Genomic DNA, 20,617 nt, shown 5'->3' on the forward strand with positions numbered 1-20,617 from the left:
ACAATGATAGAGAGAGAAGGGGTGAGAGATACAGAAATGTAGAGATGGACAGAAAAGGTGACAATGGGAGATTTCTGCCTTTGGGTTGACAGCCCCAGACATCCCAAATGCCTATGACCCCTAGGAGTTAGTCTTTCTGAACCCTGGAGCAAGAAACTGTGTCTGTAATTCCAACGTCAGTGGTAGGTGCTCATTTGCTTGTAGCGTCATCTATAGTTTCCCATGATGCATTATGAGGGAAAAGTGTGGGAAGCCGTGAGGCTGGACTCAGTCAGTTCTGTGATGGGAACTCGGGTGTCCCTAGTGGGGACTTAGCCAATTTTGTCCTAATGCCTGTCACCCACTTTTAAACAGATGAAGGACTGCAAGTGGATTTTTTTAAGGTTAACTATGTTTTGTTTCCTTATTCATCCATTGCCTTAAAGTTTAAAAACTATTTAAACTGTTTAAAACTGTTCCTGAACACAGAACACTGTACATGGTAGTGGGGTTTGTGTGCTATTGGAATGTGCATGGTAGAAATGGGCACAGATCAACTCCCTGTCATGTACATTTCCACCTCCTTTCCATCACTATGTTGGGAGGCCTGGAGACCTCAGTTCTAGTTATTTGTGGAACCTGTCATGGGTTGTGGTGAACTGAGTCAGCCCACTGTGGTGTGGGCAGATTTATTCCTGCCTTTGGTGGTGCTTTGTGTCCTGGTATCAGCCGTCCCCTGTTCCCCCCTCTTCCCTGTGTCTAGTAACCATGACTCTGAGTTGAGGTCAAGCACTGGGTAGAAGTCACTGTGTCACAATTCATCCCCAGTCCTGTGTTCAGGTTGTAGCTTTGCTCACAATAGTTCAGTCAACAAAGATCAAGTGTACATAAAACAGTGAATGGATTCTTTCCCATTTGGACATGGAATATTATTCAGTATTAAGAAGGAGGTTGTTCTGTCATTAGGAAATGTGGGTCAACCTGGAGCATACATACTAAAAGAAATGATCCAGGTACATGTCGACACACAGTATGTGACATTAGTTATATATGCAGTCCACACGCTTGAACTCACAGAGGTAGGAAGTGCAATGGTGATCACTATCTACCATGACCCAAGGGTTTGCCACCTTCCAGCCCTGTGGGAATCTGGAGGAAGTTCCAGGCTCCTGACTTTAGGCTGAGCCATCTCCAGTCTTAGAGACATTCATGAAGGAAACCTGTGGAAGGAAGATTCTCCCTCCATCTGTTTGTCTCTTCCTCTGTTGCTATAACACTGTCTTTAAAATAAAATAAATAGATACTTAAAATAAATTGAAGATTAATTATACATATGATTAGGGGCCTGTTTGCTAATGTTCCAAGATCTCAAGCAACTGAATCCCAAGGGAAGAAATTAATTGTGGTGACAGGAGCAGCACTGGAGTTAGCCTGTGGGATTGTTGCCTCCCGTGTCAGGATGCTTAGTGCTGTGTCCTACTTTGGTTCCAGTTTCAGATTCCTGCCTAAGCACACCCTGGGAGGCTGTAGGTGAGGTTCCAAGTATTCCCACGTGGGAGACCTGGACAGAATTCCAAGCACCTGGCTGTCACCTGACCCAGCTGAATCTTTTGTAGCCATCTGGGAAGTGATGTGGGAATTAGAAAATCACTGTCAGTCTCAGTCTCTTAGTGGATTTGGACAAATACATAAAGACAAGTTCTCAAATAAAATGATAAATTTTAAAATTTATATCATTTCTATAAATTATTAAAAGAAGATATATAGACAGACATATAAAATGCTATCAATTTGGGACCATCATGTATGTCCATGTTAGAAGCACATTGAGACATCGCATTGCTCCTGTTAGAATGGCTATTATCAGACATACCAGAGCTGACATGTTTTATGGAGGTAGAGAGAGATGATAACCCTGGTACAAGTCTGTGTCAGGTTAATTAGTAAAACCATATGGAAAAGCATCAAAAACGAGAAACAATTATTACATGATCTTCAAACACCATTGGATGGTACAATGAATATGAAATCCCAGGGAGGTGTCCACGGAATCTGCAGTCAGTCGGAAACAAAACAAGTAGAATTATTCCCTGAAAAGTGTTAAAGGAGAGGAAACCTCAATTCCCTGACCTGAAACCAGGGCTTCATCTCCCTCTGCACCTGTGCAGGACCAGAATCTTGGTTCAGTGCATCTTGTGCGCCCCCTGGTGGAGCCTCACGTCCCTGCAGGGAGGTTTGTGTCTGGGCTCAGCCTGAGGACCCTCACTGTGTCCCTTTCACAGAAATAGATGGCCGTGTCCGCGGCTGTCGGACTGTTCATTTGCAGAGAAACCGTGTTCTGGGCGTGTTGCTGCAAATGGTGGATCGGCTTCTCGCCCAGCTCGCGTAGTATGTGTTACCACCACTACTAATGATTCTGATATATTCCAGCTCCTTCCCTGGAGCCTGGCGGACCCAGCCCATGCTGCAGCTACTGAGGGAGAATCCAGAGGCTGTGCAGGTGAGTGTCAGGGATCCTCCAGGCGTGACCAGGCCTCCTCCGGACTCCTCCAGCTGCTCCTGACACTGGACACCTGCAAACACAGACGTCCTGGTCAGCACACTGTCACTCACACTCTCTGTGTCTCTCACTCACGTCCTCTCCCAGACTCAGTGCCCCGCATTCCCCATCATTACCTTTGAGCACAGCGACCAGGAGAAGCCAGCGCAGCCCAGTCTCCATGGTGAGCGTCTGTGTTGAGTGCGCTCACTGAGTGGACACCTGGGAGTGCTGGGGCTGGAGCTCCTGTGCCAGAGCTGCAGGGTGAGGGCTGGGCTGGTTTTCATGGGTAGAGGGAGGCCCTATTTGCATGTGCTGCCCCTATATATCAGGTATGGGGTCAGACGCCTCAGACAGGACAGGGCCCAGGGCAGACGAGGGTGTCTGGCGTCTTAAGTAGTCGATTAATGTCATGAGACCTGGAAATTGTTGTGAGATAATGGACATAAAAGCATTTCATTCATCTTTTTAAAATTTATATAAATATATATTTATTTATTTGGAGGTAGAGTTATAGACAGTGAGAGAGAGACACAGAGAGAAAGGTCTTCTTCTGTTTATTCCCTCCCCAAATGGCAGCTACAGCCAGTGCTGTTCCAATCCGAAGATATGAGCCAGGTGCTTCTTCCTGGTCTCCCATGTGGGTGCAGGGGCACAAGAACCTGGGCCATCCTCCACTGCCCTCCTGGGCCACAGCTCAGAGCTGGACTGGAAGAGGAGCAACTGGGACTAGAACCTGACACCTGTATGGGATGCTGGCACCACAGAGAGAGGATTAGCCAAGTGAGCCCTGGCTTGGGCCCTTAATTTATATTTTGAACATTTATTTATTTATTTGAAAGTCAAAGTTACACACAGAGAGAAGGAGAGGCAGAGAGAGAGAGAGAGAGAGAGAGAGAGAGAATGGAGAGAGACACGCAGAGAGAGAGCGCAATCGTCTTTCCTCTGGTTCACTTTCCAATTAGTCACAACAGCTAGACCTTAGCGACTTGGAACCTAGGATCCAGGAGCTTCTTCCAGATCCCCATGCGGGTACAAGGAACCAAGGACTTGGGCTGTCTTCGACTGCTTTCCCTGGCTGTAGCAGTGAGCTGGATTGGAAGTAGAGCAGCTGGGACTTGAACCAGTGCACATGTGGGACGCCAGTACTGCAGATTTGGTCTGCAGCATACTATGTCCCAGCACCGGCCCCACCTTTACGTTTTTACCCTCCGGAAACAGGGCCTGAGGTGGAGAGGCTGGTTCTTGAGCCATCACTCCAACACAGGGTGTGGGCTCCCAACAAGGGCTCAGCTCACTGCACAACAGTGCCTGCCCCTGTGTTGTGTCTGCACAAGCACAGAAATGTGATATTGGCATGAGTGATACCTCCCTTGAACACGTGCACAGTTACTGAAGGAATCACAGACAGGCTGTGCTGTGTCCAGGGGCTCTTGTCTGGTAGGAGGCACCTCCACACTCTACACCTCTGTTCCTCACACAGGACTTCCTACTCCACCTAACAGCTCCAGGAGCGATGTGCGCTCTGTACCGTCATTGGCTGTGGTTGTCCAGTTTACCTAATGAATTTGTTAATGTGCTGTGAAGGGTTGAAATAGTGAGTTTTTCGTGTATATGATGTTAAATTGTGACTGGGTAGGATTTATGCAAGAGCAGTCTTTGAAGATAGTGGCACATGAATGTGTTTCTTCCAAATTTGAAGTCGAATGTCATTGAAATAACTTTTTTTAAAAAAAGTGTGTTAAGAATTGAGTACACATCAAAACACCTGTGTGCTGGATATTAACACCAATGAAATATCAGTTATGGACAAAAAAGTGCCAGTCTGTGAACTCCCACCCCAAAAGTTCACCAATCTCATACTTTAGCTGGTGTGTGGCACATTGGGTTAAAGCCCTGGCCTGAAGCGCCGGCATCTCAAATGAGCGCCGGTCTAGTCCTAGCTGCTCCTCTTCCCATCCAGCTCTCTGCTATGGCCTGGGAAGCAGTAGAAGATGGCCCAAGTCTTTGGGCCCCTGAATCTACATGGGAGACCCCAAGAAGCTCCTGGCCCTTGCCTTCGGATCAGAACAGTTTCAGCCATTGTGGCCAACTGGGGAGTGAACCAGCGGATGGAAGACCTCTCTCTGTGTATCTCTACCTCTCTCTGTAACTCTGTCATTTAAATAAATAAAGTAAATAAAATAAATCTTTTTTAAAAATTGCCAAATCCTGCTGTTGCTTACAGGGAATACGAAGTCTGAGGGATGTGTCCAAGCGATCTGAGGGCGCCATGTCTAGACCTTTGCAGTCCCATCTCCAACTACAGTGACCTCATTCACAAGTTAGTTCATGAATATGGAGCACTTTTGCTGGATTCTGTTTTTGACAGAGAGATGCACAGGGGATCAGGTTTCATGCAGGTGCATCTGAGTGTGGTGTTCCATGTGCCAGTGTCTGTCTGTCTGTTCTTCACAATTTCTCTGCTGGGCAATTTGCTTCCCAATGCTGTCGAGTTGTGATAGATACAGAGGCAGCCCCACATGTTGAAAGTGTGTGGTGAGTGCGACTCAGCTGTGCCTCTCTCACTCCTCATCACAACTACGCCAAGAGCAAATATGACATCACACAGTGCTGTCCACTGCCCCTGTGTCACCCTGCCCTGGCCCACCTCCTCCAGTCACATTAAGGCCTGAGCCCCTTTTGGGCTCCTTCACAACAGATTTCATCCAGTTCAGCGCTGAGCATCATGTAGGTTTGCCAGGGGCAGAAGTTGAAGGCACTGAGTTTGCAGGTCCTGTAGGGCACAGGTGAATGAGGGTTTATTAGTTTTAACCAAAATATCTGAAAATCTGATAATAGTAAAACTGAAATAAATTAGAGTAAGTATATTGTATTTGGCACAAATGTGCAGCACATTAATCTTAACTCTGTTATCAAATTTCATGGATATAAGATAAATAATAAAATGAAAGTTGCGTTGTTTAAGATGTGCACCTCCCCCAAGGGAGTAAAAGGGTCTCACATGTGACTCTGGCACCCAATACCAGATTCCTGGTTTTGCATCCCCAGGAACCACAAATGTATGGGAGGGTCTCTCTAAGGTTCATAGTCCCTTTAATGCAGGGAGAACCTTCATGGCCTTGTCCCCTCCCTAGAGCCCCTCTCAATGGGATCACTGGGTGGTGAGGTCCCCACATGCATGATGGGAGGCTCCGTGCATCAAGTATGGAGGGTAAGTTCCACCTAACATGCAGCCTTCAGCTGCTCAGTTGGAGCGACCACACATGCACACCAAGCAGTGCTGGCTCTGCTCACGGCTCTGCAGGAACAGCATCCTCAGCCTCAATACCCCAGACCCTGCTCCTCTGTGTCCACTGAGTAGGAAAGTGATTCACCTGCAGGAGGAAACCATCATGACCAATGTCCTGGTGGAATCCTGTAGAAAATGTTAGTGAGCAGAGTCCACCCCAGACACTGTGCCAGCACTGATCCCCCAAGACACAGAAGTCTGCTTCTTCAGGGGATGGCTCCACCCCCAAAGCTGAGGACTGGGGAGGAGAAGCATGGCACGTGGGGAAGTGACAGTAGGGACAGGGTCCAGCAGCAGGAGGGAGAGGACCTGGTGGAGGGGTGGGCTCTGCTGTGCAGGAGGGTAAGGACAGGTGGAAGGGCCACACAGCTGGGACCCCAGTGCCTGCAGCAGAACACTGAGTCAGGAGGTCTGATCAGGTGTCCTTGCCCCAGGGACCCCCACACTGACCACCACTGAGTAAAACCAGCACAGGTGCCTGGGAGCTGTGGAATGGTGTCGCCTCTGGGGAGTGCATCCAGTGACGACTCCCACCATGAGTGGATTCAACGTTAGGGCCTCATGGAGGAAGCTGGGGTCCCCAGTGCCCCTAACAGAACCACATGGAATGCTGGGAGCAGCCTGTGGGGATGGATGTGGTTTGTCCTCACCCCAACGTAACAGCACTGACAGGGGGTGCACGGTCTGGATGTTTACATAAAAAGCATTGAACAACCAGGATCTGACATCAGATGCAAAGTCCATTGTACAGCTACTAGAAGGAAACATAGGGCAGAATCTCCCTGATAGTAGTCTGGCCTTGATTTTTCTTTTAGATCCCCAAAGTTCATGCAATGTAAGAAAACATTTTCAGATGATGCTGCATAGACTACAGAGCTTCTGCACTGTAAGTGGACTGATGAGAAGTGAGCAGCCTACACACAAGGGAAGTAACTATTTACATATACCTTATGTATGATGAATAGCCTGTATCCCAAAGAAATAAAAAGGAAATCTCTGTAAGCGCTGGATAAATAAAATGAGCTGTAAAAATCAAATGAACCGTCTGTATCATCTGTTATAAATATAAATAAAAAAATTGTCTGTGTGTTTAGAACTGGTCCCAAGTCTTCTGCAGTCTCAAATAACTATGATAGACAATTAGCTTCTTCATCCTGAATGACAGGTTCTGTGTCATCAGGCCTACAATTGGTGTAGAAGCAAACCTCTCTGATCTGCTTGTGGCTGAGGTGTGTGTTTTAGGTGAGCTCCCAAGATGACCACAGGAGAAGAGGGGGGAGCTCTGCGAGTGAGGCCTAGTGGGATTTGTTCATTTCTGGGGAATCTGCTCTTGGAGGATATCACAGCTGGGTCCCCAGCTTCAACACAGAGCACAGTGCTACTAGAGTCAGCCCTGGTCTCATCTGACGTCCTGTGTGGGGATGGGGTCCCTCCCATCCCTGTTCACAATATTAGGATGCCTGATGACTGCATGATGTTCACAATATTAGGAAGCCTGATGGCACAACATTCTCACTTTCTGATCCTGGATTTGCACCCTTATAGCTGTGAGCTCAATAAACCTTTTTGCTCCATACACCTCCTTTCCGGGGTACTCCATTATGGAATCAACAGGTGGAATAAAACAATCGAAGAGCCACACACTAGCCAATGCTCTGTTCCTACCTGAAACAGAGACTCAGCTGTGTTTACAGAATTAGACAGAGCCACTCAGAAATCGTCATCTCTATATCAGCTGAGGGAATTGCTTAGGTTCTGTAAGAATCCTACATGAGAGAACAATTGCAATTTTGCAGGAAACATTTTGCAAACACATGGGGTTGATGCTGTTATTCTGGTGAATGACAGAAGAAAATTTGTTTACTCCTGGTGATTATGAAGTTGAGAGAAAGCAAGGACTGATTTTTCTCTTTTGTATTCTTTTAAAGACTTGGTTATTTATTTGAAAGGCAGAAATACAGAGTGGCAGATGCAGAGAGAGAGAAAGTGGTCTTCCATCTGCTGCTTCTATACACAGCTGGGCACCAGGGCAGGGATGGGCCAATCTGAATCCCGGAGCCAGGAGGTTCTTCAGGTTCTCCCATGAGGGAGCAGGGGCACAGGAACTTGGGCCACCTTCTGCTGTTTCCAAGGCCAGAGCAAAGCCCAGGATTGGGTGTCTCATCCAGGATTTGAAACAGCACACATATTGGAAGATGGAAACGAGGACTATTTTGTGTTGGAGGAAGGAGTCGGGGTCTCTGGACACACAGTCTCTGGGGCAGGCGCTTCAGGCAGCAGGGATGCAGCTCCAGGGTTGGAATATCCTGCTGGACTCACAAGGACACAGTCCAGAACCACCTGGACTCTAGTGCAGACGTCACTGGGCTGTCCCACCTGCTGGTCTCCCTGAGATGGAGACAAGGCCAGCAGAGTGTGGGGAACAAGACCTCTCCACACCCAGTGTTTTCCATGAGTCTGACCCCTTGCACTACCAACGGCCACCTCTGCTTGCAAATGAGAGCAGGTCCGGGGTCCCAGGAGACGTGAGTGAGGAAGAGCAAGCAGGATTTCTCGGAGCCACAGCCTGAGCCACCCCTGAGCTGCAGGTTAATCCCTGACCTGGGGATTGGACCACGTGGACCTCAACCTGTGAGTTCAGGGTGAAGAAGTGAAGGGAGACGAGGGCACAGCTGTAGAGAATGCACACGGGAGCCCCAGGGAACAGGACCACGGGGTCAGTTCACCCCTCAGGGCCCAGCTGTGCAGGAGGGGAGGGCATGGATGTGAAACACTGCAGCATCCATAGCCCCTGACCGGCTCTACACTGCCCCTGGGCTCTCAGCAGGGTCCCAGATGACGTCATCAGAGAATACCACGGGGCACACTCCAGAGACTCAGACCCTGAAAAGCCTCCCCGTGTGCCCAGAGCTCACTAAGGTCTCAGATGCTGGGGACACCAGAGATGTCAATCATTCCTTCAAAACGACTCCATTTTCTTCATGTGACATCTTCCCGTGATACCAAAACTTCTGCTCGGTGATCGGTGTTAGGGACAGAATCATCCATCGAGAATTGGAAGGTAGGAAACGGTTACAGCAAACTCAAATTTCCTGAAGGAATCAGCGATTCACCTCCCACTGCATCTGGGCGAGGGTTGTCTGCTCAGTGTGTGTTGTGCGCCCCCTGGTGGAGACGCGCGTCCCTGCAGGGAGGTTTGTGTCCGCTCAGCCTGAGGGTCCCTCACTGTGTCTCTGGCACAGAAATAGGTGGCCGTGTCCGCGGCTGTCAGACTGTTCATTTTCAGATCCACCGTGTTCTGGGCGTTGTCACTGGAGATGGTGAATCTGTCATTCACCGAGCTCACGTAGTCTGTGCTACCATAATCAGGATAAATGCATCCGATGCACTCTGGGCCCTTCCCTGGAGCCTGGTGGACCCAGCAAATCCAGTAGCTACTGAAGGTGAATCCAGAGGCTGTGCAGGTGAGTGTCAGGGATTCCCCAGGCTGGACCAGGCCTCCCCGGACTCCTCTAGCTGCTGACACTGGACACCTGCAAACACAGACGTCCTGGTCAGGACACTATCACTCACACTCTCTGTGTCTCTCACTCACGTCCTCTCCCAGACTCAGTGCCCCGCATTCCCCATCATTACCTTTGAGCACAGCGACCAGGAGAAGCCAGCGCAGCCCAGTCTCCATGGTGAGCGTCTGTGTTGAGTGCGCTCACTGAGTGGACACCTGGGAGTCCTGGGGCTGGAGCTCCTGTGCCAGAGCTGCAGGGTGAGGGCTGGACTGGTTTTCATGGGCAGAGGGAGGCCCTATTTGCATGTGCTGCTGCTAGATAGCAGGCATGGGGTCAGACGTCTCAGACAGGACAGTGCCCAGGGCAGATGTGGTGTCCTGTGGTGTAGGTTGATGGCTATGATAGGATTCAGATCATATAAATCTTTACATTATCATTGTTGTTTAAACAATTGAAGGCAATGACCTTGTTTCATTTTAATATGTGTGTACCCTTAATCATCCAGTGTTAGCATGTCCTTCATTTTTAAATAACCATTGGTTCATTTTTAACTCTTTGAATAACATTGGAATAGTGACAGTGAGAGAAGGGGTGAGAGAAAGAGAAATGTAGAGATGGACAGAAAAGGTGACAAAGGGAGATTTCCACCTTTGATTCACAGCCCCAGAAATCCCAAGTGCCTACAACATCGAGGACTTAGCCTTTCTAAAACCTGGAGCCCAAAACTGCGACTTTGTTTCCCACGTCAGTGGTAGGGGCTCATTCACTTGTAGCGTCATCTACAGTTTTCCAAAATGCATTATCAGAAAAAGTGTGGGAAGTCGTGTGGCTGAATGATTCATTCTGATGGGAACACGGGTTTCCCTAGTGGGCACTTTGCCAATTTTGTCCTAATGCCTGCCTCCCCCTTTTAAACAGATAAAAGACTGCAAGTGGATTCTTTTTAGGTTAACTATGTTTTGTTTCCTTATTCATCCATTGCCTTATTTAACACTCGTCATGAACACAGAACACTGTGCATGTTAGTGGGGTTTGTGTGCTACTGGAATCTGTGTGTTGTAGAAATGGGCACAGATCAACTCATTGTCATTCACATTTCCACCTCCTTTCCTACACTCTGAGTTGGAGGGGCCTGGAGGCCTCAGTTCTCATTATTCGTGGAACCTGTCGTGGGTTGTGGTGAACTGAGTCAGCCCACTGTGGTGTGGGCAGAATTATTCCTTCCTGTGAGTGCTTTGTGCCCTGGTATCAGCTGCCCTGTGTTCCCCCTCTTCCCTGTGTCTAGTAACCATGACTCTGAGTTCAGCTCAAGCACTGGATAGAAGTCACTGTGTCAGAATTCACCCGCAGTCCTGGGTTCAGGTAATGCAGCTTTGTTCACAATAGTTCATTCTAAATAAAGTGAAATGTGCCTAAAACGGTGAATGCAGTCTGTTACATTTGACATGGAATATTATTCAGTGTTAAGAAGGAGGTTGTTCTGTCGTTAGGAAATCATGGGTCAGCCTGGAGCATAATATGCTAACAGAAATAATGCAGGTACATGTGGACACATAGTATGTGACATTAGTTATATATGCAACCCACAAGCTTGAACTCACAGAGGCAGGAAGTGCAATGGAGATCACTGTGTTCCATGACCCAAGTGTTTGTTCCCTTCCAGCTCTGTGGGAAATTGGGGGAAGTTCCAAGCTCCTGGCTTCAGGCTCAGCCATCCCAGCCTTTGCAGCCATTCAGGAAGAAAACCAGTGAATGGAAACTTCACTCTCCATCTGTTGATAGATTTATCTCTTGCTATAACACTGCCTTTCAAATAAAATAAATACTTAAAATAAATGAAAGATTAATTATACATATGTTTAGGAGCCTATTTCCAAATGTTGAATGAATTCAAGCCACTGATCCCAAGGGAAGCAACAATTCCTTAAATGGAGTGATGATAAGGTGGTGACAGGAGCAGCACTGGAGTGAGCCTGAGGGATTCCTGCCTCCTGTGTCAGGATGCTGAGTGCTGTGTCCTAGTTTGGTTCCAGTGTCAGATTCCTGCCTAAGCCCCTCTGGGAGGCAGTAGGTGAAGTTCCAAGTACTCCCATTTGGACACCTGGACAGAATTCCAAGCACATGGCTGTCACCTAACCCAGCTGAAGCATTTGTAGCCATCTGGGACGTGACCAGGAATTAGAAGATCACTGTCAGTCTCAGTCTCTTTGCCTTTTTGAAAAAATATGTAAATACAAATATCAAAATAAGTGAAATAGTATCTTTAACTTTTTAAAAAAGATACAAAGGCAACATATAAAATGATATATTGGGACCATCATGCATGTTCATAATAGATGCACAATGAGACATCACATCCTTCCTGTTAGAATGAGTATTATCCTACAATCCAGAGCTGACAATCCATGTGGAGGAAGCTAGAGACGATAACTCTGGTGCAAGATCAGAGTCAGGTAAACAAGTAAAACTATTATGGAAAATCATCAAAACTGAAACAGAATTATCACAGGATCTTCACACACCATTTCTGGGTAGAAGGAATATGAAATCCCAGGGAGGTGTCCAGGGGAACCACAATCAATGTGGCAAACACCTCTGCTCTTCCATGTTCAATTAATGCAGCGTCATTCACGAGAGTTCACACATACAATCCAGTGAAATATTCATGAAGAAAGAATCAACAATGGAACAAATGGACAAAATTATATTTAACAGGAAGTTTATATGGCAGTAAAGATGAGGAAATTCTGCATTTTGGACAACTCGGATGATCCTGGAGAATAATGTCCAAGGATAATGTGTCAGGGTAAGTACACTCTGCTAACCATGCAGGACAAGAAGACAAATAATACGTGATGCTGGATACATGGGATAAAAGGATGAAGTCACAGAGGCAGGAAGTACGATGGTGAAGACCAATGTCTGAGCAAGGGAGGAGCAGAGGAGACGCTGGAGCAAGGTCAGAGTTTCAGTCCCACAGGATCCACACACTGAGGATCTACTGTACAGCATGGTCACAGCAGTGAAGGGAATATTGTGTCTACTGAATTCCAAAACAGGAGACAACTGACATTCTACCATGGAAACGTGGTTTTCTGATGAGCATGTCAATAAAAACTCAATTTGATACATTTATTTATCAACACATATAATTGTACCTCATATGTCTATGTTTTGGTATTATATATCAAACACTTATGTAAAGGAAATGATTAAATGATCAAAAATGGAGATTCAACACTCTGAATACTGGTGTAGTGCTTTCCAGTATTTTCCAATATTTTATGGAGATGATAAATAAATTCCAGTGGACTCAAGCTTGGCAGCTGGAACCCAGGAGCTTGGAACTGCATCAGTGTTCCCACCTTGGTGATGGGGCCTCATAACACATCTACTGACTTCCAGGGTGCACTGTCAGTTACTAGTGTGGGAAAGCATGCAAATGGGCTGTGTCCATCACTCTGATATGCAGCCTGGGTGTCTCCCTCTGTAATATTAATGAAAAACTCCAAATGGATTGATGACGCCAGTCAGCATAGACATGGAATGAAGAGCAGGGACTCTGGACACATGGTCTCTGGGACTGGCTCTTCCTGAAGCTGTGATTCAGCCTCAGGACACTGGTCATCATGCTGGAGCCACTGACACAGCTCCCCGTGATGTGGACTCCAGCCCCAGAGTGCACAGCCACTGTGTGTCCCACTTTCTGCTCTGCTGAACCACAGCAGGTGCAGGGAGTCCCACAACCCTCAACAGAATCAGATCAGCTAGAAGTGCACACCCAACACTTTCCATTCAGTTATGACCTTGACTGCTGATGTCCAGTGCATTTCCCCTCTGAGTTCATGCAGGGAGCCCCCCAGGAGGGTCCCAGGACCTAGAGGATGAGGAAGTCCCTTTAGGCTTCCCAGGTGCCTGCAGAAGCTCAGCCTGAGACACAGCTGAGCTGCAAGTACATCCCTGAGTGCTGTGACGTTCACACAGGGACCACAGACTGTTCCAGGATTAAAGGTGGCCACATTCTGTGGAAAGTGAGTGTGGATCACCCACAGTTTAAAATAAAATATCAGTTCAGTTCCGCACACAGGCTGCTTTGACAGGAAGAGAGGGAAATAGTTGAGGTTTAACAGACCAGAGACCCTGGCTCAGCTGTCTCCAGGATATAAAGGGAAAAGTAAAATTGTCCTAGAGTCAGCAGTGCCCTGAGAACACCAGCACGAGTTAGACTGGAAAAGACTCACGAGGTCCTCACAGATCCCCATGATATCTGATCGCGGTGAGGACAGTTGTCAGTCATGAACCCGAAATTGTCACGTAGGACTTCTTCCTTCTATTCAAAGTTTCTATCCATCAGTGAAGTCAGTGGCAGGGACAGAATCATAAGAGTAGAACCATTTCTTCAAATGCGTTAGAAGAGAGGAAACCCCAATTCCCTAACAGGAAACCAGGGCTTATTGTCCCTCTGCACCTACCCATGACCAGAATATATATTCAGTGCTTCTTGTGTTCCTCCTGGTGGAGCCGTGTGGCCCTGCAGGGAGGTTTGTGTCTGGACTCAGGCTGAGGTTCCCTCACTGTGTCTCTGGCACAGAAATAGGTGGCCATGTCCGCGGCTGTCAGACTGTTCATTTCAAGATCCACCGTGTTCTGGGCGTTGTTGCTGGAGATGGTGAATCGGCCATTCACCCTGATCACGTAGTTTCTGCTACCGTAACTATCAATACATGCAATCCACTCCAGCCCCTTCCCTGGAGCCTGGTGGACCCAGCACATTGCATTGCTACTGAAGGTGAATCCAGAGGCTTTGCAGGAGAGTTTCAGGGATCCCCCAGGCTGGACCAGGCCTCCCCCGGACTCCTTTAGCTGCTCCTGGCACTGGACACCTGCAAACACAGACGTCCTGGTCAGGACACTGTCACTCACACTCTCTGTGTCTCTCACTCACGTCCTCTCCCAGACTCAGTGCCCCACATTCCCCATCATTACCTTTGAGCACAGCGACCAGGAGAAGCCAGCGCAGCCCAGTCTCCATGGTGAGCGTCTGTGTTGAGTGCGCTCACTGAGTGGACACCTGGGAGTGCTGGGGCTGGAGCTCCTGTGCCAGAGCTGCAGGGTGAGGGCTGGGCAGGTTTTCATGGTCAGAGGGAGGCCCTATTTGCATGTGCTGCCCCTGTATAGCAGGCATGGGGTTGTGCACTTCAGATAGGACAGGTTCCTGGCAGAGCACAGTGTCCTCTGGTGTTTAGTAGCACAGGTAACGACACAGAACATATGATTCTTTCCATGATTCTGTACAGTTATGATTTCAGGACATCTTTGATTTGATACAGCTCTTTGTGCCTAGTGACATCAGCCAGGGCAAGAATAACGGGTGCCTCTTGTGTCTCATGTGTGGAAGCTCACGTGCAGGATAAGAAGTTGAGGTTATGTGTTCCCTGATGTGGGCACTAGGTCTGGGTGGCAGCGGGGGAATATCGTGACAGAGGGAAGTTCTAACAAAAACAAACTGCCAAGCTCAGGGCTTACAGCCCATGAACGAAATGATGGAGAATAATATACTCCACCACTAGGTGCCATTTAGGAAACATCAGTGCTGCATTTGTACACTGAGAACAAATGCGCAGAAATGGAGAAAGCATCACTGTGGTGCAGCAGGTGAATCCACTGCCTATGATGCCTGCATCCCATAGTGCTGTGTGTTCCTGTTCCAGCTGCGGCACTTCCAATCGTCTCTTGCTGATGCACCTGGGAGAGCAGAAAAGCATGGTCCTAGTATTTGGCCCCTGCACCCACGTGGGAGACCCCGAAGAAACTCCTGTCTCCTGGTGTCACTGTCATCTGGGGGATGAACCAACAGATGGAAGACTTGTCTCTGTGTCTTTCCCTCTCTCTGTGTAACACTGACTTTCAGTAAATAAATAAATCTTTTCTAAAAAATTGCACATGCAGTTTCAACATCTTTTAAAGTCTTGGAGGAAATATAGGAACAGCATGCATGATGTCCATGTAACAATATTATTTAAAATATTTTAAATCTTTTTTATTTTTTAAATTTATTTTTTTAACTTTTATTTATTAAATATAAATTTCTAAAGTACTGCTTTTGGATCACAGTGGCTTTTCCCCCTCATAACTTCCCTCCCTCCTGCAACCCTCCCATCTCCTGCTCCCTCTCCCATCCCCTTTTATTTTTTCTGTTTCTTTATTTTTTTTAACTTTTATTTAGTGAATATAAATTTCCAAAGTACGGCTTATGGATTACAATGGCTTCCCCCCCATAATGTCCCTCCCACCCGCAACCCTCCCCTTTCCCACTCCCTCTCCCCTTCCATTCACATCAACATTCATTTTCAATTATCTTAATATACAGAAGATCAGCTTAGTATACATTAAGTGAGGATTTCAACAGTTTTCTCCCACACTGAAACATAAAGTGAAAAATAATAGATGATTTTTTTAAATGATGATGAAATCAGATCAGACCTATTGTCATGTTTAATCCCAGTGAGAGTCAAGTTGGGAATTGATAATTTCTTTTTTTTTTTTTTTTTATAGAAGATCAGTTTAGTATGCATTAAGTAAAAATTTCAACAGTTTGCACCCCCATAGAAACACAAAGTGAAATATACTGTTTGAGTACTCATTATAGCATTAAATCTCAATGTACAGCACATTAAGGACAGAGATCCTACATGAGGAGTAAGTGCACAGTGACTCCTGTTGTTGACTTTACAAATTGACACTCCTGTTTATGGCATCAGTAATCTCCCTATGCTCCAGTCATGAGTTTCGAAGGCTATGGAAGCCTTTTGAGTTCTCCAACTCTTATCTTGTTTAGACAAGGTCATAGTCAAAGTGGAGGTTCTCTCCTCCCTTCAGAGAAAGGTACCTCCTTCTTTGAAGACCTGTTCTTTCCACTGGGATCTCACTCACAGAAATATTTTTGCCAGAGTGTCTTGGCTTTCCATGCCTGAAATACTCTCATGGGCTTTTCAGCCAGATCCGAATGGCTTTAGGGCTGATTCTGAGGCCAGAGTGCTATTTAGGACATCTGCCATTCTATGAGTCTGCTGAGTGTCTCGCTTCCCATGCTGGATCACTCTCCCTTTTATTTATTCTATCGGTTAGTGTTAGCAGGTACTAGACTTGTTTATGTGCTCCCTTTGACTCTTAGTCCTTTCATTATGATCAATTGTGAACTGAAATTGATCACTTGGAATAGTGAGATGGCATTGGTACATGCCACCTTGATGGGATTGAATTGGAATCCCCAGGTATGTTTCTTTTTTTTTATCTTTTATTTAATGAATATAAATTTCCAAAGTACGACTCATGTGTTACAATGGCTTCCCCCCCCATACCGTCCCTCCCACCCACAACCCTCCCCTTTCCCACTACCTCTCCCCTTCCATTCACATCAACATTCATTTTCGATTATCTTAATATACAGAAGATCAGCTTAGTATACCTTAAGTAAGTATTTCAACAGTTTGCTCCCACACAGAAACATAAACTGAAAAATAATAGATGATTTTTTTTAAATGATGATGAAATCAGATCAGACCTATTGTCATGTTTAATCCCAGTGAGAGTCAAGTTGGGAATTGATAATTTCTTTTTTTTTTTTTTTTTTTTTTACAGAAGATCAGTTTAGTGTACATTAAGTAAAGATTTCAATCGTTTGCACCCCCATAGAAACACAAAGTGAAATATACTGTTTGAGTACTCGTTATAGCATTAAGCCTCAGTGTACAGCACGTTAAGGACAGAGATCCTACATGAGGAGTAAGTGCACAGTGACTCCTGTTGTTGACTTTACAAATTGACACTCCTGTTTATGGCATCAGTAATCTCCCTATGCACCAGTTATGAGTTTCCAAGGCTATGGAAGCCCCTTGAGTTCTCCGACTCTTATCTTGTTTAGACACAGTCATAGTCAAAGTGGAGGTTCTCTCCTCCCTTCAGAGAAAGGCACCTCCCTCTTTGAAGACCTGTTCTTTCCACTGGGATCTCACTCACAGAGATCTTTTTGCCAGAGTGTCTTGGCTTTCCATGCCTGAAATACTCTCATGGGCTTTTCAACCAGATCCGAATGGCTTTAGGGCTGATTCTGAGGCCAGAGTGCTATTTAGGACATCTGCCATTCTATGAGTCTGCTGAGTGTCTCGCTTCCCATGATGGATCACTCTCCCTTTTATTTATTCTATCAGTTAGTGTTAGCAGGTACTAGACTTGTTTATGTGCTCCCTTTGACTCTTAGTCCTTTCATTATGATCAATTGTGAACTGAAATTGATCACTTGGAATAGTGAGATGGCATTGGTACATGCCACCTTGATGGGATTGAATTGGAATCCCCAGGTATGTTTCTAACTCTACCATTTGGGGCAAGTCAGCTTGAGCATGTCCCAAATTATACCTCTCTTCCCTCTCTTATTCCCACTCTTATGTTTAACAGGGATCACATTTCAGTTAAATTTCAACACTTAAGAATAACTGTGTGATAATTACAGAATTAAACCAGTCATATTAAGTAGAACAGACAAAAAATACTAAGAGGGATAATGTATTAAGTTGTTCATTAACAGTCAGGGCTATGCTGATCACGTCACTGTTTCCCATAGTGTCCATTTCACTTCAGGAGGTTTCCTTTTTGGTGTTCAGTCAGTTGTCACCGATCAGGGAGAACATATGGTATTTGTCCCTTTGGGACTGGCTTATTTCACTCAGCATGATGTGTTCCAGATTCCTCCATTTTGTTGCAAATGAATGGATTTCATTGTTTCTTACTGCAGTATAGTATTCTAAAGAATACATATCCAATAATTTCTTTATCCAGTCCACCTTTGATGGGCATTTAGGTTGGTTCCAGGTCTTGGTATTGTGAATTGTGCTGCGATAAACATTAGGGTGCAGACCTCTTTTTTGTTTGCCAATTTAAACTCCTTTGGGTAAATTCCAAGGAGTGGGATGGCTGGGTCGAACGGTTCCCTCTCCCATCCCTTTCATATCAAGATTCATTTTCAATTCTCTTTATATACTGAAGATCAGTTTAGTATATATTAAGCAAAGATTTAAACAGTTTACACTCACACAGAAATACAAAGTGTAAAGTACTGTTTCAGTACTCGTTATAGCATTAATTCACATTGTACAACACATTAAGGACTGAGATACTACATGGGGAGTTAAGTGCACAGTGACTCCTGTTATTGACTTAACAACTGACACTCTTGTTTATGGCGTTAGTAATCACCCTAGGCTCTTCTCATGAGTTGCCAAGGCTATAGAAGCCTTTTGAGTTCGCCAACTCTGATCTTATTTAGACAAGGTCATAGTCAAAGTGGAAGTTCTCTCCTCCCTTCAGAGAAAGGTACGTCTTTCTTTGATGGCCTATTTTTTTTTTTCCGCTGGGATCTCATTCACAGAGATCTTTCATTTAAGTCATTTTTTTTTTTTGCTAGAGTGTCTTGGCTTTCCATGCCTGAAACACTCTCATGGGCTGTTTACCCATATCCGAATGCCTTAAGGGCTGATTCTGAGGGCAGAGTGCTGTTCAGGACATCTGACATTCTATGAGTCTGCTGTGTATCCCACTTCCCATGTTGGATAATTCTCTCCTTTATAATTCTATCAGTTAGTAGTAGCAGACACTAGTCTTGTATATGTGATCCCTTTAAATCCCAATCCTATCATTATGATAAATTATGAACTAAAACTGATCACTTTGACTAGTGAGATGGCATTGGTACATGCCACCTTGATCAGATTGAATTGGAATCCCCTGGCACGTTTCTAAATCTACCGTTTGATGCAAGTCTGATTGAGCATGTGCCAAACTGTACATCTCCTCCCTCTCTTATTCCCACTCTCATATTTAACAGGTATCACTTTTCAATCAAATTTAAACACCTAAGAATAATTGTGTGTTAATTAAAGACATCAACCAATAGTATTAGTAGAACAAAAAAATACTAAAAGGGATAAAATATTAAGTTGTTCCTTGACAGTCAGGACAAGGGCTGATGAAGTCGCTGTTTCTCATAGTGTCCATTTCACTTCAACAGGTTTCATTTTTGGTGCTCGGTTAGTCATCACCGATCAGGGAGAACATATGATATTTGTCCTTTTTGGAATGGCTTATTTCACTCAGCACGATCTTTTCCAGATCCCTCCATTTTGTGCAAATGACCGGATTTCATTGTTTTTTACTGCTGTATAGTATTCTAAAGAGTACATGTCCCATAATTTCTTTATCCAGTCTACCGTTGATGGGCATTTAGGTTGGTTCCAGGTCTTAGCTATTGTGAATTGAGCTGCAATAAACATTGAGGTGCAGACAGCTCTTTTATTTGCCAATTTAATTTCCTCTGGGTGAATTCCAAGGAGTGGGATGGCTGGGTTGTATGGTAGGGTTATATTCAGGTTTCTGAGGAATCTCCAAAATGACTTCCACAGTGGCTTTACTAGTTTGCATTCCCACCAACAGTGGGTTAGTGTCCATTTTTCCCCACAACCTCACCAGCATCTGTTGTTGGTAGATTTCTGTATGTGAGGATTCTATCCGGAGTGAGTTGAAACCTCACTGTGGTTTTGATTTGCATTTCCCTGATGGCTAGTGATCCTGAACATTTTTTCATGTGTCTGTTGGCCATTTGGATTTCCTCTTTTGAAAAATGTCTGTTGAGGTCCTTGGCCCATCTCTTAAGTGGGTTGTTTGTTTTGTTGTTGTGGAGTTTCTTGATCTCTTTTTAGATTCTGGTTATTAATCCTTTATCTGTTGCATGGTTTGCAAATATTTTTCCCATTCTGTTGGTTGCCTCTTCACTTTCCTGGTTTTTTTTTGCAGTACAGAAACTTCTCAACTTGATGTAATCCCAGTTGTTAATTTTGGCTCTGACAGCCTGTGCCTCTCAGGTCTTTTCCAAGAAGACTGTGCCCGTGCGTATATCTTGCAGGGTTTCTCCAATGTTCTCTAATAATTTGATGGTGTCAGGTCGTAGATTTAGATATTGAATCCAGTTTGAGTGGATTTTTTGTAAGGTGTAAGGTAGGGGTCCTGCTTCATACTTTTGCACATGGAAATCCAGTTTTCCCAGCACCATTTATTGAATAGATGTCCTTGCTCTGGGAATTGGTTTTAGATCCTTGGTCAAATATAAGGTGGCTGTAGATGTTTGGGTTGATTTCTGGTGTTTCAATTCTGTTCCATTGGTCTATCCATCTGTTTCTGTACCAGTGCCATGCTGTTTTGATTACAACTGCCCTGTAGTATGTCTTGAAATCTGGTATTGTGATGCCT

The 20,617-nt window shown here is 45.5% G+C and overlaps 2 pseudogenes and 1 gene segment (V, D, J or C); all 3 read right to left on the reverse strand.

Moving 5' to 3' along the window:
* The window catches only part of LOC149120180 (Ig heavy chain V-A1 region BS-5-like), a 480,385-nt gene that overhangs the window by 210,350 nt on the left and 249,418 nt on the right, over positions 1 to 20,617 (reverse strand).
* On the reverse strand, positions 8,920 to 9,492 carry LOC149120187 (immunoglobulin heavy variable 3-74 pseudogene; annotated as a pseudogene).
* LOC149120188 (immunoglobulin heavy variable 3-66 pseudogene) lies at positions 13,808 to 14,348 on the reverse strand (annotated as a pseudogene).

Source organism: Oryctolagus cuniculus, chromosome 20 (genome assembly GCF_051225735.1).
Source record: "Oryctolagus cuniculus isolate XC-2025 breed Fujian yellow rabbit chromosome 20, ASM5122573v1, whole genome shotgun sequence".
NCBI lineage: Eukaryota > Metazoa > Chordata > Mammalia > Lagomorpha > Leporidae > Oryctolagus > Oryctolagus cuniculus.